The sequence below is a fragment of the Myotis lucifugus genome, unplaced genomic scaffold, assembly GCF_000147115.1.
Source record: "Myotis lucifugus unplaced genomic scaffold, Myoluc2.0 scaffold_51, whole genome shotgun sequence".
NCBI classification, from domain to species: domain Eukaryota; kingdom Metazoa; phylum Chordata; class Mammalia; order Chiroptera; family Vespertilionidae; genus Myotis; species Myotis lucifugus.
The window spans coordinates 4,557,134-4,570,980 of NW_005871099.1; the positions used below are offsets into that span (position 1 = coordinate 4,557,134).

General features: G+C 43.9%; 1 non-coding gene across 1 annotated transcript; it reads left to right on the forward strand.

The window, feature by feature from the left end:
* The first annotated feature begins 5,685 nt into the window (after positions 1-5,685).
* Positions 5,686-5,757, forward strand: TRNAC-GCA. Its single transcript has one exon. It is a non-coding gene; the product is annotated as a tRNA-Cys (tRNA).
* The last annotated feature ends 8,090 nt before the right edge of the window (positions 5,758-13,847 follow it).

Genomic DNA, 13,847 nt, shown 5'->3' on the forward strand with positions numbered 1-13,847 from the left:
ATCGCGATCTCTGTTAACATTCATTCTCACAGTCACACGTTACATGGCCTCGAACTACCGCCCTCCACTAACGCATATCTGCTATTACAGCATAATATTAGTAACTGATCTCAACATATCTTGTCAGACAACATAGCGACATATTCTGCTGAATTACTTTTCCTCCTCTTTTGTCCCTTATGTTCCTGTTCAGTGCCTCTCGTGTCTCGTTCGCCATTCGTGTCGCGACGAGGAGAGCGGGTCCTTCAGGGGGTGGAGAGGGGCCGGCGGCGCAGGCTGCGGTCGTAGGTGCGCGGGAGTGGCTGCCAGACCTTGGCGCATCCTCACCCGTCGCCCCGCTCTCTCGCTCACCACAGCATTGGCCGCGCGTCATTGCATCTCGGGTGACTGTTTTCTGCACAGGATTGAGTGAGGGAGATGGATTGGAGACAGTGGTGTGCTTGAGCTGGCTTGCACCAGAGTCACTTGGGAGCATATCTTCCCAACTCCATGTTCAGTGACTATGGTTTGTAGCTTAAAATTGGCCGTGGTGGGATTATTTACACCATGAAATTGGGAAACATTAAGCATCAGCAATGCCCGTTCCCCAAGAGCTGGTTGTTAAACATTTACCAGCACACCACTGATTTGGGGAAATGAAAACATGTAGAAATGAAGATAAAATAGCAATTTCACAAACAGTTTTTAAAACAACAACAACTTCATTTTAACCTTGGGGGGAAAAAATATAGAAAAAGTGAACCTGCCCTAGCCGGTTTGGCTCAATGGATAGAGCGCAGCCTGCAGACCAAAGAGTCCCGGTTCTGTTCCAGTCAAGGGCATGTACCTCGGTTGCAGGCTCCTCCCCAGCCCCGGCCCTGGTCAGGGCTCCTGCAGGACAACCAATCCACATCGATATTTCTCTCTGTCTTTCCCTCTTTCTTCCACACTTTCTTAAAAAATCAATGGAAAAATATCCTCGGGTGAGGATTAAAAACAAAGAAGAAGAAAAAGTGAACCTAACTAGTCTATGAAGAACAAGAACTGTGATAAGTGAAATAAAAAGTCAGAGTTGGAGCAGCCTATCATTCTTGGACTATAGTGTTCAGTGACAGGGTTTTAAGTTACCCCTGACTTTTTTACAGATTTGAGAGGGCTCAGTATCCCAAGGCTGGACTAGGGAAAGACGTTAAATCTTCAACATCAGCTCTAGTGAGCAAGAGTGAGAGCTAGGAGGGGGTATCTGAATTTGAACCAGGGACCTCTTGGTCTGCAGTCAAATACTCTACACTTGAGCTACAGACATACACCTAAGTAATACCTTTTGCCTATGTAGTCATGCCCAATATTCCTATAAAATGTTGCCACCACTGTTCATTCAGGTTGGGCCTCCTGAAAGCTACCAAGCCTGCCTCACTGCAATTTATCTTCCTGATGCAAAGCAAGCACCAGGTTCCCTTTGCTATAGCCACCTGCCTGCCCTTTCTGGAAAAGCACTGACAATTATAGCTGGAAGGGGCCTGTCTCAGATTTCCTGTACTCGGGAATCATATTGGGAACTTGTCAAACATGATCTGGCGTTAGGAACAAGCTCCGTATGGAGGGTCAGGAAACCCCACTTGGAGAAACACCTGTCATGGATCTACATCTGCTTCCTTTTTCGCCACCTGCTGGAAGACTCCGGTACTGAAATACCCAAGTAGGGGATAGGCTGAGAATTCTAGCACCAGTCTCAGGACTAGCCAGAGCTGGTGGGGAGAGCCAGGATTGAAACCAAGGACCGCAGTCAACTGCTCATACTCTGAACTCCGCTGTAGACGAGTGGTCCTTAATTTTATGTGCATCAGAATCCTAACATTCATCTGGAGTGCTTACTAAAACAAAGATGACAGTCCCACCCTAAAAGTTTCTGATGAACAACTTTTCAGGTCATGCTGATGCTGCTGGTCCCAGGGCCATACTTTGAGAGCCACTGCTGTAGACCTTCACACACCTGGGACCAGACACTTTCACACTGCAGCCACACCGAGGGTGCCTGTTCACCAGTGTTTCTTCTGCATGCCCCACATTCCCAAAGGTTTCCACGGCTTTACCCATCCACACTCCAGATCTCCTCCCCTATCATCCTTTCTTTCTTAAAGAAAAGCCCTTCCATTCTCACTCCCGCCCCACTCAGGGTGGTCATCAGACCTCCTTCAAGCTCTCTCTGTCTGCAGCCTCTCCCTCTCCATAGAGACCTGCTAAGGCAGATCCATCTCACTGGATGATGAATTCTGGGTGAATTTACTGACGTGCAGAGTGCAGATCAGCCCTTGGCATATGTGTGCACAGATCTTTATTCTGTTCATCACTGCCAAGTTCTGCCAAGGAAGAAGACACATTCCATTTCATTAACTCGTACTTCACGAGCCATGTAGATGTGAGAAGGGAATGTCGGGGTTGGCTCGGCCTCCCCCAGCTGTATGCAGCAGGGTGGGCAGTGCCACAGCAGAGCCTGCTCCTGCTGAACGCTAATCCACATGCTGCTTCAGTTGGAGGAGGAATATGTTTCTTAATCACTGTGGAAGGAAATAGCAAAAATTGTCATTGATAAATGGCAGCCACTAAATATACATTACTTTAGTATCCTGGCCAAAGAAATGGGGAGCAAATACATAATTCTGCAATTTCCACACTGACGTGTATTGGCTGTTAGGAGTGTTTGCATGAGTTCTGGAAATGAAAGAGAAGATAAAGCATTTCTTCCATAACACTGAGAGGCAGGGCTCAAGTGAAATATCTCAGGTGTACACGTCTCTCACCATTGAGAGACAACTGTTACCACAGTTAAAATAACATTTTACTTTTTATCCCAATGGAGACAAGACATTCTAAATGTTGTTTGTGCCTCTTGTGTTAAGAAATCCTTCCCTGAGAGTATAAAGATTCACATTTTTAATTCAAATTGTTTTAAAGTTTTCATATTAAGGTCTTTAATTCACCTGGAATCCACCATTCTGTTTGGCGAGGGTTCAAAAATGTTTTTCAATATGGAAACCAGTTATTTCAGTACCATATGTTGAATAATTTGGTACTTTCCCCACTAGTTTGTGACTCCATTTTCAATATATATAGGGGGACCATATATTTATCATCCAGGAAACTTTTGAGGGTGAAAGGAAATGCTATTTCTATTTATGCTGGGACCACAAGCATAAACTGAGCACTTAATGTCCCACGGCAGGAGAAAATGGATATGTCCCAGCTCAACAGAGAGCAGATTCACCCTTCCTCAGCCTCTGTTCTTCTGGGCCCCTCAACAGACCAGATGACGCCCACCCACATTGGTGAAGTCCATCTTCTTCTTTTTTTAAAAAAAATATATTTTATTGATTTTTTACAGAGAGGAAGGGAGAGGGATAGAGAGAAACATCGATGAGAGAGATACATCGATCAGCTGCCTCCTGCACACTCCCCACCGGGGTTGTGTCAGCAACCAAGGTACATGCCCTTGACCAGAATCGAACCTGGGACCCTTCAGTCCACAGGCCTACGCTCTATCCACTGAGCCAAACCGGTCAGGGCAAGTTCATCTTCTTTATGCTAATCTCTTCTGGAAACACCCTCACAGACACACTTGGAAGTTATGTTTTACCAGCTCTCTGGGCATCCCTTCTTCCATTCAAGTCGACACATAAAATTAATCATCACAGTTTCCCTTTTCATATACCAAGTTCCCACATATGCATGGGCCACATGTCCTGTTCCGTTCATTTGTCTATCTATTCCTATGCTCACTAGTTTGATTACATTCACTTTATAAGTCTTGCCATGTGGCAGAACATGTCCAACCTTGTTTTCATACCTTAAATTGTCACCGCTGGTCTTAAACCTGTTTTTTCAAGTTCTAATGGAGTCCTTTTCAATCTTTGCTGAAATTACAATGAACCACATTGTTGAATTGAAGAGGATTGGCATTCTTATAATATTGAGTTCCCCACCCATGACTATGGAATCATCTCCATTAATTCAGGTTTCCTTTATAACCTTCAGCAAAATTATTTTATAATTTTGTCAATAAAGAACTTATGTTACTTTATTTCTAGTTACCTTATGATTTTTTTTTTTGTTATTAAGAGGATTTTTACCCTAATTCATCATCTAGCTGGTTACTGCTGGTTTATGAGGAATGATACTCATTTTTGTATTTTGATTTTGCATTGAGCAATCTAGCTGAACTATCTTGGTTCTAATGATTTTTCTCTACTTTTAGTGTTGGCAATCATAGTATCTACTAATAAGGACAGTTTGTCTCTTTTCAATCCTTCCTTTCTTTTCATTTTCTTGTTTTCTTATAGAGGCTAGGACCCTCCGTACAATATTGAATAGTAAGGGTGATGATAGGCCTCCATGTTTATGAATCTAACAGGACTGCTTCTCGTGTATTGTATTTGCTGGAGGTTAATGGGGGGTTCTACTCATCAAGTTAAGGAAATTTATTTCTATTCGTAACTTGCTATGAGGTTGTTGTTTTTTTAAATCATGATTCGTTATTGAACTTTATCAACTTTCTCCTTACCTATTGAGTTGATGTGCTTAGTCTCCTGTCATATACAGGGTGGGGGGAAAGTAGGTTTACAGTTGTGAATATTTGAAACAGTTTGTTCTTGTATTATTATTTATTAATTACTGTATTGTTTTCCATACAAACTATTGCATCCCCTAATAACAAGGTGTTATTTTATAGGCTGGACAAGCAGCCAGTAACATGGTAGCAGGTTGATTATGTTGGAAACATGCTGGAGAGAGCAACGATTGGTTCTCACTGGAGTAAGTACTTATTTAGAATTTAGATTATAGTTTTAGAGTGAAATATGTTCCCTGCATAACAAAGTAATGAGATAAGTAAACTGCACAGGAATGAGAAAAGGCCTCCCCTTTTGCCTTGATCTTCCATTGCGTAGCTCAGTGCCCTCTGTGGTCTCCCTAATGTGAATATCACTGGTCTTGGATGCCATGTAACATACCCCTGAGATTACTGTCCTTCCTCTAAATCCTTGGTGTCTTTAGGGCCTGTGCCTTTCAGGAAGGACTGGTGTGTGTCTTCACCATGTGAATGAAGGTCTGCGGAGAGAAATGGGCACGTGGAAATGGGCACGTGGGGCGGAGGGAAAGAGGGACCTCTGCCCACAGGCAGCTGGTGGTAGGGGGCTGTGGGCCTCACCCTAGTTCCTGGGTTGTTTTCCCAGGATTCAGGGGTTTCTGCTACTCTAGTGTTGTCTCCCCTGGGTTCAGCCAAGACCCTAGGAGATGGCCCCGGCAGGGACTAGGCCAGGGAGAGGAGGCAGGAGTGCAGAGTGAAAGATGTGAAGAAGCCAGAAGGGAGGAGAAGGAAGGGGTGAAGCAAGGAGGAGGTGGGGGTGGCAGTGAGGCTGGGAGGATGGGGTAGAGCTGAGGGAGGAGGGAAGGAAGGCAGGATATGGGGACTCAGGTTCTCAAACCTGGTGCTGCCCCACAGGAGCTAGAGTGAAAACATGTCTGTGAGAAAAGGGAGGGGTCTCTGGGGAATGGAAAGGTGAGCTCATGGCCAGAGAGGGATCTCCAGTCAGTCTGTGATGGGTCCGCCAGTTTCATCAGCCAACCAGGAATGAATAGAACTTACTGTACACTATGGAATGTTTGGGTTACACAGGTGAAGTAAGGTAAGGAGGAGTTTTTACTATGCAAGGGGGTGTAGCTCAGGGGTAGAGCATTTGACTGCAGATCAACAGGTCCCCGGTTCAAATCCGGGTGCCCCCTGGTGGCAACTTGCTTTATTGCCAAATACAGATAAATGACCTTGATACCACATTCTACTAAATAGCAATGTCTTTAGTGGGTTTTGTGTGCTCTGCACCCCTTTGCTCTGGGCTGGGCCATATGTATCAGTCTGGGGCACTCAGGAGACAGAAACCATACTTAAACCGGGAAAGTTTAATATAAATAATTATTGTGCTATAAAAGGAGAGTAATTACAAAGGTTCAAAGAAAACTCTAAAGGTACCTCTGAAGTGAGGGCCCCAAGCAAGAACAAACTTAGAAGGGTGACCCTTCCCCAAAGCTAGGATTCAGACCTCATCAGGGAAGGTGCGGTTGCAGCTCACCCGCCAGTTGTCCCAGCCAGACCTGTTCACAATTGCCAGGCAAGAGGAAGCAGCCTTCAGGGACACAGGTGAGCCACTTGGAAGTGTGAGGACTGGAGTGTGCAGTGTCCACACCTGGAGGGCATGGGAGCCAGATCTTGGCCAAGGCAAGCCCAGGCTGCCACGTGGGTGCATAGAGGGAGTTGGGATGGGGAGCATGGAGGAGGTCAGCAGTCCAGTGGAGCTGCCAGGCCACAAAGGGGCTTCCTTCTCTGGGTGTGTGCCTGAGGCAGGGCACCACCATGTGTCCTCACACGCCTGCACCACTGACCAAGCACAGCAGAAGCCAGGGAGGATGGCAAGAACGTGCAGCTAGAACTGGGAGAGAAGCCCCCTCTTTTGTGCAACATCTCTCCAGCGTCCTCTACTGACAACTGTTAACATTGTGCTCTCTTAAAGGAGAGATACTGAAAGAATCAGTCTATTAGAGCCAAAATGGAAGGGTGAGCTTAGAGAGGAGAGTCAATACATTGATAACTGGCACACCATGTGACTTGTTTTGGCCAATAGGATGTTAGCAGATGTGATGCAAGCAGGGACTTGAAATCTACTTGCAGAGTTGGGTTTGCTCTGCATACTTCCACCATTACTGTGAGATGTGCTTACCCTGTATGCTGCTCTCCCTCAGCCAGGGCCTCAGCGTGGAACATGGCTCTACCCTGAGCCCAGCTCCCCAAGAGGAACCAAGGCCAGTTAGACCTGCAGCTTGTAGCTGACCCACCCAGGCAAGCCCAGCCTAGATCAGCTGGTTCCCATTCAACCTGCAAACCCACTGGCATGAGAATAAATGCTTATCGTTGTGTGTCATCACTTTTGGGGGTGGCTTATTATGCAATGTTATTGTGAATAAGACTAACAAATACTGAAATTGATAGGTAGAAGGGGCTCCTGAAGTGACAAAATATTAAAATACATGTAATGGCTTCATGATGAAGCAGTGGGTGGCAAGGAAGCTGTTAGTCTGCAGGGAAAATATCAAGGACAGGAAAAACAGCCTCAAGATAACCTAGAAAGCAGCAAAGATATTATAGAGTTGGGAATAAGCTATTTCAAGGCAAAATGTTGAATGCACAAGCTATTTGTCACAGGCTGTTTTTGACAAGGTGCTACAAAAAAATCTGAGTTCAGAAGAGAACTTAGTGGTTTGTAATTAGAATTTAGAAGCAATATACATAGCTCAGAAATGGAGTAGTTGGAAAAATGAAACCATTCTCTTCAAAAACAAAGGTGAGGCCATTATTATATCACTTTAGGACAGGGGTCCTCAAACTTTTTAAACAGGGGGCCAGTTCACTGTCCCTCAGACCATTGGAGGGACGGACTATAGTTTAAAAAAAAACTATGAACAAATTCCTATGCACACTGCACATATCTTATTTTGAAGTAAAAAAAACAAAACTTCAAAAAAAAAGGCTCTCCTAACTTCAAAAAAAAAAAAAGGCCCTACTAACTGCAAAATAAAAAAAAATAGACCTCCTAACTTCAAAAAAAAATAAATCCTAACTTGTTCTTACCTCGGTCCTCAGGCAGCAGCAGGCTCTGCACAGGCAAGCTCGTGACTCCTCCGATCACACCCGAGACTGAGAGGAGGAGTCGAGAGACAGAGAGAAGGAGGGGAGTCGGAGAGTGCGGCGCAACATTCCACACATGCGCACTGCGGGCCCGGGACGGGTTGGCTGCTAAGCAACAGGCAGCGGCAGCAAAAACACCCGGCGGGCTGGATAAATGTTTTCGGCGGGCGGTAGTTTGAGGACCCCTGCTTTAGGAAAAAGCCAAAATCCAGAGCCTTCCCGTAAGACATAGTCTAAGACCAAATCAAGCTTTAATGCGCTCATAGCTTTAATGCATTTTATTAAGAGCACAAAAAGCATTAAGGTGGTGCCAAGTATATCCTCTCAGTTGGACAAAAGTGTTCCTAGAAAGATTAGGGCTGTGGTCTTACAGAACTGTGATGTGTCCAAATAATTATGCATGAGCTGGAGGGAGAGCATATGTCAAAAAGAATTGTGATCATGGCTTTTGATACATGGAGTAAAATACATAAGAAACCCACACATTTCTTGAGAAAGCTTTATTGACAAAACATCAACAGCTCAGGGCTAAAAGATACTGAGGCTGGGAGGTAAAAAGAACTCTGGCCAGGTGGGAAACAAGTTGAGAAGACTGCTCAGTCAACAAAAAGGACATATTTTCCAATAATCTCTTCAGAAATTACAAAGGAAGATGATGGAAAAGTAAGACCCCTGAGAGGATGGACCCAAGAATCACGTGGAACAATGGACTGGGAGCCAAGGCCTTAGCGAGGAACATTCCCTACTCCTGGAATGCTTGTTGTGTACCACTGACTGTTGGGGTGTTTTTTTATGTAACGTTCTTGTATAAGGCTGTTGAATACTGAAAATTGGCATCTAGAAGGAGGCCCGGGCTGTAGCCAAAGGTAAAGAAGGCATGGCAGTTTCATTTGCATACCCAATCTCTATAACTGAATGCGCTTCCCCTTTTGTCCAATGTAAATGTTGATTGCAGTAAGTCTGCTCCTGTACCCTCTTTCCTTGTTTTGAGGTTCCCCAATTGTGTAAGCCTTGGCGACGGCTCTGCTGGCAGCCGCAGAAGCCAAAATGGAAGGTTATTTTCTTCCTCTGTCCCACTGGCACTTCTGGCCAAACAGGTGCCCCCGACTCAGACTACACGCAGAGACAGGGTTGGCAGCGCTGTTGGGGTTGTGGTGTCCCTAGCCCCAGTGTTACGCTGTCCCAAAGAGCCTAGGTGGGCTGGGTTCCTTTGGATCGATCACCCCTGCTTTGTGACCCGCATCTCACCTTCCTTCCGTGCCATGAGCTCCCGGACCCGCAGACGACTGTCTCATCTTTCTCAGTAGACAGAACCACTTCCTGTGTCTGCGACAATGTACCTGGGCTTCTGCAACTGGAGTGGGTTGCAGGCAAAAGACCTGAAAGGAGAGGGAGTGGGCGTGGGGTTGGTTTTCTGTCCTATTTGGAACGGAAGAAAGTGGAAACCCAGCTGATTCTTCAGGGCTGAGAATCTGGGAACTCAAGGCGCTCAGTCATAAAATGGCTGAGTCATCGATCACATAGATGGCACTGCCCACGTGGGTTGGAGGCAGTTTATTCATCTGATAGGCCCTTAATGGATGTTTACGGCTAGCCTCCATTCTGGCTGGTGAATGTCTGTGCTGTAGCAGTCATTAAATATTTTGAGCATCACTCCTTCTTAGCATAAAGTTCCCACTGAAAGATAACTTTCCAGGGCCAGCTGCTGTTACAGAACAGGACGAAAGGCTGAGCCCAGACTGACAGCATTGGGAAGCTCAAAGACATACAATGGAAAGCTCAAGTGTCTGTCTACACGCTCTTCTGACACAAATGGAAATGGGCAGACTTCCCTATGACTACTGATGGCGGATTGTCCGAAAACAAAGGCAGAATTGTCAAATTGCGATCCTAGTTGGGTTCACAGTCCCCCATCTCTTGTATGGATTGCCACTCCAGTGACAGCCACTCCAGTGAGTTTCAGAGGATGTCAGGACACCTCAAACTTCAAAGACAAGTTGCTACATCTTGCCCTCACCTTAACCTTTATTGGAGGTTTTTCCTGTTACCCAGGTAATGGTGTGAGGGATGATAAAATACTTAGATGCAAAATGTCTCTCTAAACCCTAGCTGGTTTGACTCAGTGGATAGAGCATGGGCCTGCAGACTGAAGGGTCCCGCCTTCCAGGCAAGGGCACATGCCTGGGTTGTGTCTTGATCCCCAGTAGGGGGCGTGCAGGCACCCAAACAATCATCCTCTTTCATCATTGATGTTTCTATCTCTCTCTCTCTCTCCCTTCCTCTCTGAAATAAATAAAAATATATTTTAAAAAAATACAGGGGGAAAAAAAGTCTCCCTGAGTAGTCAGGTAGAAGATGGGGGTGGTTTCTAGTTGCCAAGTTCTACCTATATGTTTATATGTTTTTATATTTGTAGTAATCCCCAAAGCTCTTTTGTAATGTTTAGCTCATTAAACATTACACACTTAGACATCTCTCATTTGAATGTCTGTGATGGCCTACCCTTTCTGCTTTTTATCCAATAAGTTAAGATTTGTAATAAGAAAAACATCCTTGATACTGAGTTCAAAGGGATATTGGGCAGATGCAAAGGATAAAGAACAGGAAAACACTGAAATCCTGAAGTCCCCATTCTCTCAGACATCCAGTTGTGACAATAGCTATTTCTATATTGTAAACACAGCAACCATTCCTATACATTTCTTGATGCAAGTGTCTCAGTAATAACCGATGTTGTACATATGGGAGGGTTTGGGGTTTTTTTGGTTTGGCTTCTCAATATCCATATCCCCCTCACAATAACATCCCAGTTTTCTCTGGCTACCGTCTGTTAGGACCGGAACCTAAGACCTTTCGTAACTATGGGGTGGGCCCGCCCAGACACTAGTGGCTCGTGCAGATGTTCTCTTCTTGGAGGTTAAGCCACGAACAAGAGACAGCACCAGAATGGCTAGTGCTGACCGTGCAGATGCAGCTCCTGACCACGCTGGCCTCACAGTGACATTGCTGTAGCAGTCTCTGAGGCGGACTTCAGAATCTCTGAGGCTTACTTGGTCCCGTCTTTCCCAAGCCGTGTGCTCTGCTGCCTAGCAATTCTGTGATATGTTTTCAATCAATTCTTTTCTTAAATCAAGCGGAGTATTTTTCAGCACTTTGCAAAAATCCCCACCAACTGATACAGCTGTCTTCACCCTCTTTCTAGTAATTGCACGAACAACATGACACACTTGGAATGTCCAGTGGAGTAGGGACAGAAGCTTTGTAAGCAAATCTATCTGGTTCTGTGGAAATGTGAAGACTTCCTCAAATAATAAAACCATTGGAGTCGCCAAAATGAGGTCAGAGACCCTGAATCAGCATGTCTCTGCCTATGAGACCACCAGCCTGGATTCAGGGTTCTCCCTGCAAAGCACTGGGAAGAAGGCAGGTGCGATGCCGGCAGTCGAGAACTGTCTCCACTGACCCATTTCAATTCTTGTTGGAGTTATATTTTCAGAGATAAAAGCACCTCTTGTGTAAGTGGCATAGGCAATTTGAATGGTTTATTTTTTTATTTTAGCAAAACTAAATGTCTGGAGAAAAGCAAATAGGTCATTTCAGGGGTAATATATGTTTACAAAATGCATATAATTTTCTTACAAAAATGAAAGGATTCTTCCTGTTGTATTATGTCTTTAACATTAAAAAGCCTTGATTACTTTTTTATGCAAGTAAAAATAAACTTTTAGGACACCTTTCCTAGTGGCTACATAGTATTCTCCCGTACAGCTGTTACTACAATTTATTTAGCCAACCCTCCTTTTTTGGACATCTATGCAGTTTTTAATTTCCACCCTTGCAGACAACTTGCAAAGGGTCTTGTTAAAGATGCATCTCTGTTTTTCATCTGGTTTTGCTTTTAGCATAAGTTCCTGGACATGGAATTTTTACACATACATATTTTAAGCCTTTATTTGCCAAATGTCTCTCCGGAAAAGATACATGGATGTGCATTCCACCAGCAATGTCTGAAATTTATATATATATAATTTAGTACTTTTGAATAAATACTTATAGATACCCACAAATGGATCATCAGCTCAAAAATAGAACACCCCCACCCCCAGGATCCCTTTGTGTCCCCCTTAGTTTAAAAAAGTCTTTTTAGCCAGTTTGGCTTGGTGGATAGAGCGTCAGCCTGTGGACCGAAGGGTCCCAGGTTTGATTCTGGTCAAGGGCACATGCCTGGGTTGTGGGCTTGGTCCAATGTGCAGGAGGCAGCCAATCAATGATTCCCTGTCATCATTGATGTTTCTATCTCTCTCTTCCTCTCTGAAGTAAATAAAAATATATATTTAAAAGAATTTTTTAATCCTCAACCAAGTAGTGAGAATATTTTTTCCATTGAATTTTAGAGAGAGTGGAAGGGAGAGAGGAGGGAAGAGAGTGAGGGAGAGGGAGAGAAACATCGATGTGAGAGAGAGACACACCCATGTGAGAGACACACATCGATTGGTTGCCTCCCGCTCATGCCCTAACAGGAGAGCAGGGGCCAAACCTGCAACCCAAGTACATGCCCCTGACCAGGAATCAAACCTGTGACCCTCCAGTGCACAGGCTTGTGCTCTAACCACCTAGCATACCAGCCAGTCGGTGCCCCCTTTATTATTACATCTTTTCCCTCTTGCTTGTATCCTGGTTTTTGTGAAAATAACATATACATATATATAAAATCAATTAGGTCATGTTTGCTGGTTCTGTTATTCAGATTCTCCACATTCTTACTGATATTTTATTTGCCTGTTTTATTAGCTATTGAAAAAGCTGTGTTAAAACCTCCCACTATGGTTGAGAATTTGTCTATTTCTTCTTTTAGCTCTGTTCATTTTTGTTTTATGTATTTGACACTATGTTATTGGGTGCATTTAGATTTAGAATTGCAATATATTCCTGATGGATTGACTTCTTTATCATTTTAAAATATTCCTTTTATCTGTAGGAATGCTTACTGACTTAAATCTATTTTTCATATTAATATTGCTATACCAGCCTTTTTGTTTAGTATTTGCATAATATATCTTTATTTATACTTCCACTCTCCACTTTTCTGTGTCCCCATATTTAAGGTGACAATCACATATGTAGCTAATAGATTTTTCTCATTCAGTCTGAAAATCTTATATTTTAATTGGAGTTTTTGTGTGTGTTCTTTTTTTAAATATGTCTTTATTGACTTCAGGGAGGAAGGGAGAGGGAGAGAGAGACATAAACATCAATGATGACAGAGAATCACTGATTGGCTGCCCCCCTGCACGTCTCCCACTGGGGATCAAGCCCGCAACCCAGGCATGTGCCCCCGACCAGAATCGAACCTGGGACCCTTCAGTCCACATGCCGATGCTCTATCCACTGAGCCAAACCAGCCAGGGCTTAATTGGAGTTTTTAATAAATTTGTATTTAAAGTAATTGCTGCTGTAAACAATTCTAGTTGGGCTATTATTTTCTTTTAGCACTATAAAAATACTTTTCCATTGTGACCTGGATACCATCACTTCTATTGATAAATCAGCTGTCAATTGTAGAATTCAATTTTTTTTCACATGTTGCTTTTTAGATTTCTCTTTCTCTCTCTTTAAGGCAAGATCAGTTAGTCAGTTCCCATTAGTTTACTAGAAATTAAGAGAAATTACAATACACATTGGATCCTTGGGTGGGACAACACAGGTGAAATGGTTCTAATCAGGAAAGTAAACAGATAGGAGATATCTGTGGACAGGGGTGGAGTATTTGACTGCATATCCAGTAGTCCTTGATTCAAGTGTCACCTGTTGGCACTCCCTTTTGTTCTGACCACATGTTGACTCTGTCCTGTGTCTATGCTGCAGTGACCATAAATCTCTCTCATTGTCACTTCATCACTTTTCCATGCATGGCATACTTCCATCTGGCATATGGAAGGACTCCGCAAGTGCAGAATAAGGAGGAAGAAGAGTAGAAATCAAGAGGGTCTCAGTGTGTTTAGCACAAAAAGGCTCTTGAGAATAAACATTATTGTGACTTTGTCATTAATCAGGTACGTTTTGTTTGGGGGTGATTTTAATTTCTGACTTTTTTTTCAGATCTATACAAGTAAGGGCACAAATTAAATCAATAGCT